Source organism: Aquila chrysaetos, chromosome 5 (genome assembly GCF_900496995.4).
Source record: "Aquila chrysaetos chrysaetos chromosome 5, bAquChr1.4, whole genome shotgun sequence".
Lineage (NCBI taxonomy): Eukaryota > Metazoa > Chordata > Aves > Accipitriformes > Accipitridae > Aquila > Aquila chrysaetos.
The window spans coordinates 6,618,433-6,632,172 of NC_044008.1; the positions used below are offsets into that span (position 1 = coordinate 6,618,433).

Sequence of the window (13,740 nt, forward strand, 5' to 3'; positions counted from 1 at the left end):
GCTCTTGCTACGTCATTGCTCCAGAGGCAATAAAAATTACTATATAGAGTTGCCCTGCCCTTTTTCCAAAACCTGATTTCTTTTCTGCAGTCACGTAAAAGGATGGATTTTTGGCACTGGTATTTTTCTAAAAGAAAGGGTTGGTTTTCCTTCCTGCATTTTTTCTGTACACATGTAAAGTATTTGTCCTTAACTATATTGCTTTCTTTCACTGTATATCTATGCATATTTAGGCATGTAAGAATTCTATTATACCTATGTAAGTATAACATATGCTTACACATAGACTGAAAATTAATATTTTGTTTCACAGAATGCATTTTTCTCCCTAAATAGTTGTATACTTTCATTTATACTTCAGGTTTGGTACATGAAAGTTTTGCTAGCATTGCAAATAATTAGTGCAGCTCGGAGGCATAACTAGATATGCTTGTGTGCCTGGCTGTAAGGTTCCTAGATAGTTATTCATTCTTACTGCACTCCTGCCACTCTGCTAAAAACTTTTACAGCACACATGCTATGGAGAATATCATAAAATGATTTTGTCGGCTAGCAGCTAACTAGCAGTGCAAACCAGCACTTTCTTGAGATTTCCAGTTCCGTGAGAGGTGACTGCTATTGCGTGAGGCACACTGCACAGCTTTGGGTGCTCCTGTGCTTTTGTGCAAAGCACTGCCAAGGCTCAGCCTTTCCTCCTTGCGGTGGTACGGGGCAGAGGATCCTCTCACCGGCCTCTTCTTTGCTGCCCCGATTTAAGCAGTCTTGTGCTGTGGGTGGTATTAGTTCATTTTGGGTTGCTTGCATGTATCGCTTCTGGTTAAAAGACTTGGTGCATTGGTGTCACACCGATGTCAGGGAGGGGGTTCATCTCACCATACCTTGCTGCTAATCAAGTCCCCGTACTAGATTGCTCTTTCCTTTCAGAAGTAGAAGGTATTTTTGGTTGGAGTGTTTCAGTGTAGTTCTGCTTCCAGCTCCCTCCATTCCCCAGGATTGATGTATTGTAGCATGTAGCCCCCTGCTATGTTAGCACAGAGCCCTCACCAACTGTCTTTTTCTTGTAATGCTGGATAGAAGACAGCATTAAGAGGTCAAGCAACTGGATTTTCTGCAGTCCAGGCTGCTATGGATGAGCAAACTCCTACTTAGTTTAAACCACTAAAATGCTGAACTTTGAGACTCGTCCATTTAGAAAGAGCTGATTCCCGGGCCACAGAAATGCCTTCCCACTAAGCAGTAAATGAAGTGAGAATGATATTGTGGTTAGACAGAAGAAAGCCATTGATTCCCGTTTCTGTAGTGTTTGCCATTATACAGTACCTGTCTGTCAGGCAGCTGGAAGGCATAAGGATTAAACACAGGTCATGCAAATCGTTGTAGACTAATTATGAAGGCTTGTAGTCCCCATCTTCAATATTCTTTTTGAAAAGGTGGTTGGGTTTTGGTTTTTTTCTTGCTTGGACTCTTTTCAGCCATGCAGAGATGATGCTTTTATGTCATTATATGTTTTAATGAGTAAATGAAATTAATCCTCAAGAAAGGCAGAATAACTTTCGGACTTATATTTCCCTGACACAGCAGCAAGCTCCTCTGGTGGTCAGCTTTTCCCTTGGGAGCTTTGGAGGAGTGTATCTCCATGCTGGCTCTACCCTTCCTCCTGGCTGAGTCTGCCAGCAAGTTTGCTAGATATAGAAACCTCTTGAGTTTCTTTTGGATATCTCTTGACTAGGAATGATCTTTATTTTCTTAATCCAGTAGCACAAAAGATTCTGTGTGAGAGATTGTTAAAACTGTTAGAAACAAATAAAAAAAAAATTGCCCTGAAAAATGTCTGATAGTCGTCTTGTCATCACGATACATGAGAAATACTTCACCTGTGCTATCTAATTGGCATTTGATAATGAAGCCGAGTATTGACTTTTTGTTCGGAGGTGTGGTTGAATTCCGTGCTCTCCTTCTCTGTAAACACCCACACGAAACAACCATTTTTATTTTATTTGAGCTGGGTGGATTGGGGTAATGCCAGACATTTTCCTGCCATCACCTCCAGTTCTGCAGAACAGTGCATCAAGGGGACCCTGTGGTCGGGTGACACTGGAAAAAGTCCATTTTTCATTTTATTGCATGGCTGTGGCTGTGTGTCATGCAGAACATTCACAGGCTGGTATCACCCAGAAATTTCCTCTGAATATTCTGCAAGCCATGAATTGCAACAACAAAACTACAAGTCAGTTACTACACCATGCGGGGGCTGGGGGGTGGGGTGGGGTGGCAGTTTGGTTTTGTTCTTTGAAGAAAGGCATTTTGATTTTTTGAAAGACTTCTCTCTTACCAGACAGGGGCTGTGTATTTCTGTTAGCTTGGCCAAAGGGGCTTCTCCAATTTGGACAGAATTTTTCTCTGATGAACTGTTCATGAAACTGCAATCTGAGTCTCTCCCGATTCTGTCAAAAATAACCATAGGCTGCTTCTCTCTCTCCTGCTGTTATTAAGACTGCCTTTCATACCCTCCAACGACAGACGGCCTAGTTCATGTCTTTCCTCCTTTTTTGTATTGCTTGCCAGCTCTGCAAAGCTGAAGCTGGAGGAAGAGGAGGAAGACAGGTAGAAAGCCAAGTTTTACTCACTTCGGAAAACTAGAGGAAAGATATCTCACTTCCACAGATATATTGCTGCTAGTGCAAATGTTGAAACTTGGCTTTATTAATTGGGAACCGCAGGAATGGCTGCATTTCCATGGGTGATGGTTGGAATATCCTCTGTCAGTAGGAAACTCCTTGTGCTTTCCAGAGTTTGCAGTTCTCTGCTTTTTTTTGGATATGTGAAAGAGCTCAGCAAAGTAATTTGACTTTGTGTTTATCCCCTGTTGTTTTGTAAGGCTTTTTCCTCTTTCTGCAACAAGAGAAATCCGGGGGATTAGGTAAACTAAATAAAAAAAAAGGGGGGGGGGGCAGGAAATCCTGTAACACTGAAATAAATGGCACTCTCAGCTTCTGGGGGCTAAGGGGATTCAAAGTCTAGGCAGATCAGCCATCTCTGTTCCCATTCCAGCTTTCTCCCTTTATATAATTTATTCTGGGTGGATAGATGAGTTTTTTTCAGAGTGGTTGTTAAAGAGAGCTTCTGTAATGCCTCAGATACAGCCAGCTCTATGCAAAGGCACTCTGCACTGCCACCAAGATCTCTCTTCTTCCCCACTGTTCTCCTAAGCCGGAAAGATTTCCTTGGCTGCTTTTGTTTCGGAGTCCGAGTGCTGAAGCAAGCAGATGGCACAGGGCTACTTTTGCCTTTTGAAATGCAGCAGAAGAGTCTTGGGCCAGATCCACAATGTCCTTTTGGTACCTTGCCCCGGTTTTGATACCTGTTAATTCTTGTAGGGATCAAGGTCCCCTAAACCAGCTTTGTGAGCCTGAGCCTGCTTGTGCTGCCGTAGGAATCGCGTTGCAGAAAGCAGGGGAGAGGCACCCGTATAACAACTAACTCCGTGTTTCCTTGTAGCCTTTTACAGACCCTTTATCAGATTAGAGGGAAGCTGCTGAGTGAACAAGGATGTGCTGTAGTTAAAGGCCAGTGTTTATTATTATCCTATTTAACATGGTAATTTAAGTCTACCGGGAAGCAAGCAGAGGAATCTGATAATGAGGCGTTCATCTGCTGCATACAGGAGAGACCCGATGGGCAAGGCATATAGGAGGCAGAAGTTATCTGGCTTGGTTCGGTACCATTTTGGCTACAGTTTAGCCCTTCGGAATTACTTCTGTGCAGGTAGGAGGGATGGTTCCTCCCCTCCAGCGTGTCCCTGCTCACCGTGCCCCATTTTCTGCGTGGCAGAGGAGAAAAGGGAACTCGGGCAGTCCTGCACAGGAGCAGAGCTGTGGCACTCCGCTTGTCACACAAACCCATCCTGACTGTCCTAATCAGCAGCAAAGACGTTAACCAACTGTTCCTTGCCTGCCCTTGCATCACTGCTCAGCCGATTGCACACTCCTGCTCCTGGAAGCAATTTCAATGCATTGTGTTTTGCAAAACTATTTTAGATGCTCTTTAAAAGCTCCCTTCAGCCAGCGCTCCAGGAGTCGGGGTTTCTCTACATATTTTGATTTATTTTGTGTTTTGCATGCTCTCACAGTTCCACGTGAACATTGCTTAGCTTTCAGATCGGGTGAGTTGCATCATGAGCACATATGCTGTCAAAAATGCAGAGCTTGGGACCACAGCCATTATGCATGTGTGTTCTAGGCTAAATTTTAGTGATCATGGCTGAGAGATCTTCTGTTACAATCGCAAACTTGAAATCTTTCATGCACTGAATGAAAAAGTGCCTTGCATACTTTTTTTAGCAGGTGCTTTGTGCACTATATGAAGTTTCACACAAGAAAGACTGGCAAAAGCCCGATGTTGCTGTTAGATACAAGTACAGTGGGGAGGGAGAGCAAACGATAAATTTGAGTTTTTAACTTTCAGTTTCTGACTTTAGGGTGTTTAAATTTAAACCTTAAAGAACTTTAATTCTATAATTATTTATGGGTTATAAGTAGCATTATAAAATATATTATAGATGTGAGCTGATTTTTATAAAAGGTAATCCTTATTCGACAAATCTGCTGGAGTTTTTCGAGAGCTTTCTCTGAAGGTGGACAGGTGTGAAATTGTGTATATAATCAAGCTGGATTTCCCAGGGGCATTTCACACAGCGTCACACAGGAGACTAATACATACGGTTGCTGGTGAAGCAGAGAAGGGCCCATTTTCAAATGGAGAAAGGAGGTGGTTAGATGATCGAGGGCAGATTAGAATGGGGAGAGGTTACGGGCCAGGGGAGGAGAGGGGATGATGATTGGAGTGCAACAGGGACTGCTATTGGAGATCAATACTTTTTCACTCTCTATGTAAATGGCTTTGACAGAATGAACCACCAAGTTGTTATCCAACTTTTTGGATCATGCAGAAGGGACTGGATGGGGGCGAAGCCACCTGATAACCTGGAGAAAACAATCCAATACAAAGAGATTCAGCTGGGTAAAAAGAACGGTGAGCAAGAAGAGTAAATCTGAGTTTTGAGTGAACAAATATGTTGAATGAGTATATTTTTCAAAGATTCGAGAGCAGGAGAGGATTTGAAGAGTGCACATATCATAAAAGGACTGACATGATGTTTTGTATCCGTATGGTCAAAAAGGCACAGAAAAAGCGAAGCTGTATAAATGGAAGCATTGAACATAGCTTTCAAGGAAATACTGTACCACTAAAAGAAGGATTTTTTTGATCATGTTTAAACTACAGTTACCAATATTTAGTACCATTCTATAGAAAAAGGCAGAGGTCCAGAGAAGAGCAGCATGATTTTATATGAAGTCAGGAAGGGTTAAGCCATGGTAAAAGGTCTAAGAAGGTTAACTTGTAAAGGGCTTCAAGCATTGACTTACAAGACAGCTAAAAGGGGAAAAGCTGAGGAAGAATACAGGACTGTACCTTGGTTTGGAAAGAAAAAGTTATAAGGGGATACAATTGAAGTTTCTGCAGTGTGTTGAAGAGCATACTAAAGGCAGGAATAGATAAGCTCTTTCAATTAATATTAAACCCAGGGACTGCACAGCATAGACTTAAGATTGAGAAACAGCAGGCCAACAGAAAAAAATCCAACTTCTTAAGTCAAACTTTTTTCTTCCACTTGCAGAGCAGAGAATGGTCTTCCAGAAGTAGCAGTAAGAAAAGTTCCAAAAGAAACTTTTCTCTTGCTTGCTTCCATTTAGTATTTTGAAATAATGCATCCGGAGCAGTATGTGACATGACTGCTCTCCACGTCCCAGTACAGTTTCAGCGCGAAAGCAGGATGAGGTGCCAAGGCTGCGGTGGACACAGCTGACAGTGGCTTATCTATGTCCAGCATGCGGAGGGTCTGAGATTTCTGATGACCCCTGATATTTTTGCATGGCTTTGAAGAGGGGGAGCAGATGAGGATAACGTCCCATCGTGTACTTGACTGCAAACCTGTTGCCCACATAAATCAGTCTCACTGTATATTCCCATCATTGACCATGGCAAGAAAGTCAGTCCCCTTTAACACTGAAAAGTATCACAGCAAACCCAACCCAGTCAAGACGGTGCAGAAGTAGTGGAAGATATTTGTGAAGATACTGCATCAGGAGTGGGAGTTTGTGACTGCAAAACAGGAAGAGTAGAGGATGTTGGGGGGATTGGGTAGAGAGTGTTTCTTGGTTGTAGTATTTAAAGAGGGAGATAGCACTTAAAACCTTCCTTAGCCTTGTTTCTGAAGTTCCTATATACAGCATGTGAATGACTGGAGCTGTAGCAGAATTAAGCTTTTTTTTTTTTTTTTTTTTTTTTTAAGGCATCTTTTCACTCCATGTTTTTACAGTATTTATCACAGTGGGGGCTTGGTCCAGAAATGAGGGCTCTAGGTGTTGCTGTAAGAAATTCATAAAAATAACACATCTCTAAGGGATTAAAGTAGATCGCTTTGGGGCTCATTGGTTGCAGTTTTGTAGCAGCTTAACTATGATTTACAACTGTATATGAATTTTCAAAATTAAGCTAAGACTGTATAAGCACATTACTAATTATATCCATGCAGAAAAAGTGCATAAACTTTAACTACATGAATTGGTTTAGTTAAATTGATAGAAAACCCAAATGCAGACCAGCCATTAGAAGTGTAGGACTTCATATTCCAGTTGTGGTTTTCTTAATTGATCTCTAATGTTCGTGTCTGATAAACACTTGGGGAAGAGGCAAGTTAGGTAAAGGGATGTTTGAGCTTCAGTTCAGGCATGAAATAAAATCAGAGCGCTTTCCACGTACGTTCAACAACTCCAGAAATACAGGTGAAAATAGGGGTTCAGTTTTCCTGACAGTTCAGGAAAAACAAGATAGCCAAAAAGGAAGGGATATGTCTGTCTTTTTTTTTCTAATTATATTTAAAAACAACTGAAGGCTAATGATTGAGTTAGGGGGCTTAAACAATAGTGGGTTTTTGTCAAGACAATGCTGGAAAAGAATATTTTGCACAATAGTTAAAAAAGGCAGGCAATTCTTTGCCATAATGTTGACTTCTTCAGCACACCAGCCAGCATTTACCTACAGAATATTTTACAACAACTGTACAAAAATATCCCAAACGTTCTTAAAATATAAATGGGTAATCTGTTTTTCATAATGCCATCATTACATCAGAAAAAACCACATAGGCAGGCAGTTAAAACAGCCTGAACTGTCAATAAAATTGAAAAAAACAGCTAATCAAATTGCATTGTTGAATCTGAATAATATGCCAAACCTCGGTCTCTCAAATATATAATCTCAAAGGCAAAAATTGTAATGCATGGAAAAATCTAAGTCAAGTCATGCACGCACTTGCACACAGGAATTAATCAATGGATATAATACTCAGACATAAAATCACATGCATGTTTAAGTATTTTCAAGATTGGTGCCTACATTTAAGATATATACCTCTGTAACAGTGCCAGATACTGTCAGTTTGAGATTTATAGTATTCAATTTCTTCAGTTGCATATTAAAGCTCACATCAATGAGTTTCGATCTTTTTATGACATTGTTGTAGCACTGAAATTCTTTCCTCTTCCAATTTTCTATTAAATGAATAAACATACAATATTTATCTGCTTGCCACATAAAAAATGATGTGTGTTTTTGTTAAAGAACAATGGTTTCAAAAAAAACCTCACAACCCTTCTTTTATTATATAGTGTTTCTAATTCTATTCAGTTCTAATGTTTGAATCATTTGCTCATAACATAGAAGGAGGTTTTGCAAAGGATTTGAGAACCAGTCTGAAATCTTCACGTGCTTTGGCATGGAGCTCAAAGGAGGAAAACATTTGACAACTGAGCAATGTCAAAAATTAAGTATAATTGGGGAGTAGCCTTATAAGCATGTATTTCAGCTGCACTGCAGCTTCCAAGTCTCTCATTTCCATTGCAAGAATGGTGTTTTATTGCTTTCATCTTCTGCTCCTGTCACCCCACTAAAATCATGCACAAGTGCTTGTGCACGCATATGCACAAATAAATAAAAGCCTCAAATTAAAACGCACAATGCAAGAAGTTTTGCTCACTGAAAGACAGAAGAAGAGACTCCAAGGCAGTGAGAATTTCTCTGCCACTGCTGAGATGATGTGAGAGACACGTAAATATTACAATGATGGGTCACAATAAAAAGCTAAAGACCATGTAAAATGTTTTAGCATAAATACGCCATCAATTTTGTTAGTTCTTAATGTGAAATTTAAACCCTAGGAAGGCTTTGAAAGGATGTCTGTTATTGTTTATCACTTTGAAATACGTTACAAAATGGATATATGTGTAGCATTTGCAGTGTAAATTAATTACTAGTTCATTACTTCCATCTTCCCTGTGCCAGACCTTGTCACCCTGTATTTTGTGCTGGAGCAGGGTGGCAAGAGGACAGTATTGGACATGCTTTGGGTCTGGTAGGACCCATAACCTACTCAGTGTCAGACTTCGGTGATACAGTTGCCGGGAAAGGGTGTGCCGTGCCAGTGGTACTATTACTTTTTTTTAGACGTCATTTCCATAGTGCACTGTAACCATCAGCATATTTCAAAAGCATAGCAAATCACTCCCTAAGGATAAAGTCTGGTAGTGGCTTCTAAGCCTGGTTTGAGCTTAACTCAAGCCAGTGAGCTGTGGGTGGAAGGCTGCGTATGCCGTATAAATCTCCTGGTCCATCTATCTCAGGGAAGAAGGCATTTTCAGGAATCTGTGTCTTTCTAATTGCTTATAAAAACACTCTGAGACAAGGCAGTGAATAAATTAAATTTGAATGTTTCCAGTGGATTTTTTCAGTTTTTCACTGAACCTAATTACTGTCTAATCTATGCCCATGAGTATGCAGTTTTAAGTGGGATGTTAGACTTTCACTCTGCAGATTAAACTCTGTGGTGCATAAATTCATTATTATTTGTGGAGGAAAAAACTTCAGTGTCTACTACCTTGTGGTTTTAATTTAAAATAACTACTACATCTGAGTCATGCATACTTTTAGAAGAATAAGACGAGCTGGAAAGAGATGGAAGATGTTTTCTAATACACCATGTCTTTTATTTGCCTAACTGAATTGGGAAAATTTATGTTTCAAACAATAATTAAACTGTCCTAGTAGCTCAAGATGTCATGCTTTCAATTGCAATTTTAGGGAGCTGTACCGCAGTAGGGAGTAGATTAGTGTAATGTACTGCACGAAACTTTTTAGCTGCAAGGATGAGCGCGGCACTGTAAGGAGCAGCACTGCTGCTTCAGCCGTAGATCTCCAAGTGTTTTGCAAAGGGAGACAAATATCATCGCTCAATTTTTGCCAGCTGGAAGGAGTGAGATACAGAGGCCTGGGGAGACTTTTCCCAAAATTTTTGAGTCACTTTGAGCACGCAGAGAGTAACGTTCTGCCTGTGCCATTGTTGTGTTGCCTAAATCAAATCTGCTCCCTTCATTCTCAGTGCTTGAATCCCTGAGCTGGTTGATACAAAGATTTTGTTATGTTAACACTGCCCAGGTGAGATCTGCGTTAGTTTATTCACGTATTAATCGGATCTGATGAGGACTGCAGTTAGAAAACGAGTGTGGAGCAGACCCATAGGCACCAGCTCCCACTCTTCCGATGCCCCCCCTAATTAAAACAATGAGTATTAAACAACAGGTTTCCTTTATTATTTGCAGATCATGGGATATAAAAATCATTGTAGATTTAAAATGGACTATATTAACCCGAGTAATTCTGCCGGGGCTTCAGTTTCTATAGTGAAAAGTGTTGTGTTGTCTCTGGCTCAATTAGATTTTTCTCAGTGTCAATTTTAATTCACTTCACTGGAGCGTGGGGGAACTCTCTGTGGAAGGGAAAATGTTACTTCTGAATGAGAGCCTCCTGTAGCCCACATTTTATTTAAGAGTTTTAAAATGCTTTGCAGTCCCACATTCTCCCTTGAACGTCTGCTATTGTGTGCCGTAAGAGCTGAACGAAATCGCTTGATGTTTCTTAATGTGACAGGCATCTGAGTTTGAGCAGGACGATGGAAATAGGGAGAGCAAGGTCTTTGCTTCCCTCTTTTTATTTAATACTGGGAAAAAAAAAAATAAACCCTTGGAGAGCCTTGATGGCCAAATAGGCATAATTATGTCAAATGTTTCTCACCCTTACAAATGTCCACCTGTCCACATGTACAGAGAAGGAAAAACTAAGAAGCAGGGTTTGCTTTTGCAATGCTGAGTCCAGGGCGGAGGTTGAGTGGCCCGAGAAGTTTTCTTTTCCCCTTCAGACATGGCATTTCTCACCTCCCATGGTCGTCAGCACTTAAGTGTGGATTGCTTGGTTACGCTCTGCTTGGTGCACACTGCCCAAGTAGCCCAAAATGTACTATTTCTTTCCTATTTTTAAAGGGAAAAATGGAGGTGATCTTTAATTTGAGGGTGCTTCTCGTTGTGGTGAGAAAGAGAAGACGAGAAAAAGAGCCTACAATAGAGTTGTAGGGGAAGGTTTACCAGACAAGGTAAACATCTGAAACATCCACTGTGTATAGGTGGGAATTTCCAAAATGCTTGTTTCCATCATGCTCAGCAGGTTTCTCTTCCTATCTCTAGACCTGTCCTTCCAATATTTCATTAAATTCTCAAGATATTAGATTTATGGATAGTTGTGGACATGGAAGTTTTACTTTGGGGTTGGATTTTTTTTGTTTGTTTGTTGAGGTTTTTTTGACTGACACCTCCCAGCTTCCAGTTTTGCAAATTATTTAGGCTGCTTTCCAGTATATCACTGGGCTACCTACAGGAAAGCACCTGGGAGTGTCACCAAAACCAGTCAAGTGGGTCAATAGATGTGAACCTCTTTTCTGATTCAGACAGAAGGTGATACCTCAGCGTTATGCTGGAGTGCCCCATAGCTATTAATAATGCCTGCCTGTATGTGAAAGGTAAGTAAGAAATTATCCCCATAGAGTATCCCTTCGTGTTTTTCAGAAGAATTGAGCAAAACACTCTATCAAAATTCTGCTTTCTGAGTGTGTCATCTCCCAGTCTTTACGTTTCCAATAGTGTTAGCTTCCCTTTCCAGTCCTGAGCTGTTAGCATGGAATGCCTTTCTGTGCTTTGTTGCTTGCTAGTTCTTGCCTGGGTATATATTGAGTTAAAAGGTGCTGTGTGAAAGTAGGAAATTATTATTATCATCATCATCATCATCATCATCATTATTTAGATGCTGCGGTTTAAGTAATTCAGAAAAATCTCACAACTAAAGGTCAGCGTAGCTTGTAGGTTTACACATGCACAGTACAAGTAACCTTCAGAAATTTCCTCATGACAAGATAAGTGCAGCAATTATATTTAAATGAGTGCCGGAGAAAATTTCACTGTAAACTACATTAGCTGGAGAGTGTATGCTCTAAGAGGATTTAATTGAATTAATGTTACTTACTATCAAATGCTCCGTCTAGTGTATTGCCAGGTCTCCTTATTACTAAGAATAATATTTGGCTCATAAAGACCCCTGTTCAACTAAGCACACAGTCCTGATGACTTCAGCAAGTGATTAAAGTTAAGGCATGTGCTTTGCTGCTTTACTGAATAGGAATAGGCTTGAAGCTAGGCACAGGTATCGGTGTGTGTACATAGCGCGTAATCACGGAGCCCTTTAAGAAAGCTGTTTGTGGAGATTCCTCTTACAGATGGTTTTCCAAGTGTCTAACGAAGGTGTGATTTTGGCACAAGTGTCCTTCCTAGTTCGAGTGTAGCTGTTGTGTGTAAGGGCTGCACCAGCGGTGGAGACGAGCAGCCCGAGCGCGAGTCGGGGTGTACAACAGGAGGGGTGTCGGGGTGAGCCGCGCTGGGGCTTCGGAGCCCTCCGCTAGTAAGACCCGTAACCGATCGTGATGGCAGAGGGGTTTCATTGAATAATCCTGGTGCTATTTTTAATGCTGTTATTAATGCAGGATTCTCACTCTTGCATTATACGGAGATGCCACAATGAGATCCAGGTAGGTTTTCTGTGTGACTTCCTACATAAAAGCAGAAATGCAAATAAACTGCGTTAACATATTCACGTTATATAAATGGAAAACTCAGACGCATGGAAACATGGTGACATAGCCAGAGACATGCTTCAAGTCAGTGATAAAGATATCCGCAGTTTTCCTACTCTGCTCTTATGTTCTAGCCATTAAGGAGAAAATGTGATGTATTGGATGTTTTTGCAGAATATTTTTGAATGTCAAAAATACCACTGATGTATGCGTCTCCTTTATGTTTGATATTATTCTATTTTCCTTTCATATGCATTCTTTAAAAAGCAAATACATGAAATCTAGCAAAAAAATCTTTTATTCTCCATTCATTCAGCAACAAAAACAAAGAAAAAAGGGTTTGAACCGCTCTTTTATGGAAATTGGGAAACAGTGGAATACTTTCTACAGCAACTTTCTTTATTGTTGGCCGAATCAAATGGCAGAAGTTTTTATTCACCTACGCATCTTACATTTTAATGATCCACATGTCACTCCTGAACTTCACCCACCCATGTTTATGTATGCAGTTGACATTCTGGTACAATCAGTAAGGCACATGCCATTCAAAGGAGTTACAATCTCCTCTTTGTTTTTGTGTTTTTGTTTTTGGGGGAAAAAGAAAGAGTAATTGCCCATGTCAACTGATGTTCATTATACGGAATTGTTTAGCTCTCTTAAAAAATCATTGATCTGCTTTTCCCCCGTGAAAATATTCAAGGTCTCAGTTCACAAAAGAGCATGTAAAGCAGCAGACTAGCAATCTGTGCTGCAAGGAGTGAGAGTGCGATGTTCTGTGCAGCAAATGTCAGAAGTGCTTGCTATCTTAAAAAAATAAAAAGACAAATATTTAGTAAGGATGAGAAACATTATTACTGTTGCAGCCAGATGTGGTTTGGGGGAACAATCTGTTTAAAAGTAGGGAATTTTTTTTCATACATTTGTATGGAGCATTTATGATTGAACATTCGTTAGGTAGCATCTGGCATGAGCTGTTCCTCTTTCTCTCTAAGTTTCATGGCTTTGTGTTGTATTTAAGGAGGATATTACAAAAGGTAATTTGATGTCTCATTCTCATTGGTATGGTCATGGGTTTAACTTTTGAATGACTCCCTTGAAATAGGAGGAAGGGGGGAAAAAAACCCCAACATTTGGGGATTTTTTTATAGGGAATATACAATATTTAGATGTCACAGAGAGTGCCCATGGTACATTGTGTGCATGCAGCAAGTCAGGAGTGCAGCCGCCTCCGCTGTGGATCAGGGTCCGTGCGCCACAGATAACAAAGGGACCCGAAATCTGGGGCTCCAGTCTCGTCCACATGCTCTTATTATCATTTGCTGTTTGTATTGCAGATGCACGTAACAGATTGTAAAATATGCTGTACAAACAGATTGGTAAAATGATCTTTGTCCTGAAACGCTGATGGCATAGATGAACAAGAAGGATTGAAAGCGTGCCTGCACTGAAAGCTGCACAGCCCAGACGCCAGAGTTTGGGACCCATGTCCTCAACAAAAAGGGCTTTGTGCATCTTTATTGAAGCAAAGATCTGTTCTTGCTGATCTTACTGTAACGGGCTGAAATTTTAAATAAGATTTAAAAGAAAATAGCACAAAGACCATTGGAGAGTGAGTAGGAGAAGGGAATGTGCCTACTTCTCCCTTTTTTTTTTCTTCTTTTTTTCTTCTC

At 40.5% G+C, this 13,740-nt stretch overlaps 1 protein-coding gene across 13 annotated transcripts in view; it reads left to right on the top strand.

The window, feature by feature from the left end:
* Positions 1 to 13,740, top strand: part of CELF2 (CUGBP Elav-like family member 2) — a 379,996-nt gene that overhangs the window by 242,728 nt on the left and 123,528 nt on the right. The window lies entirely within an intron of this gene.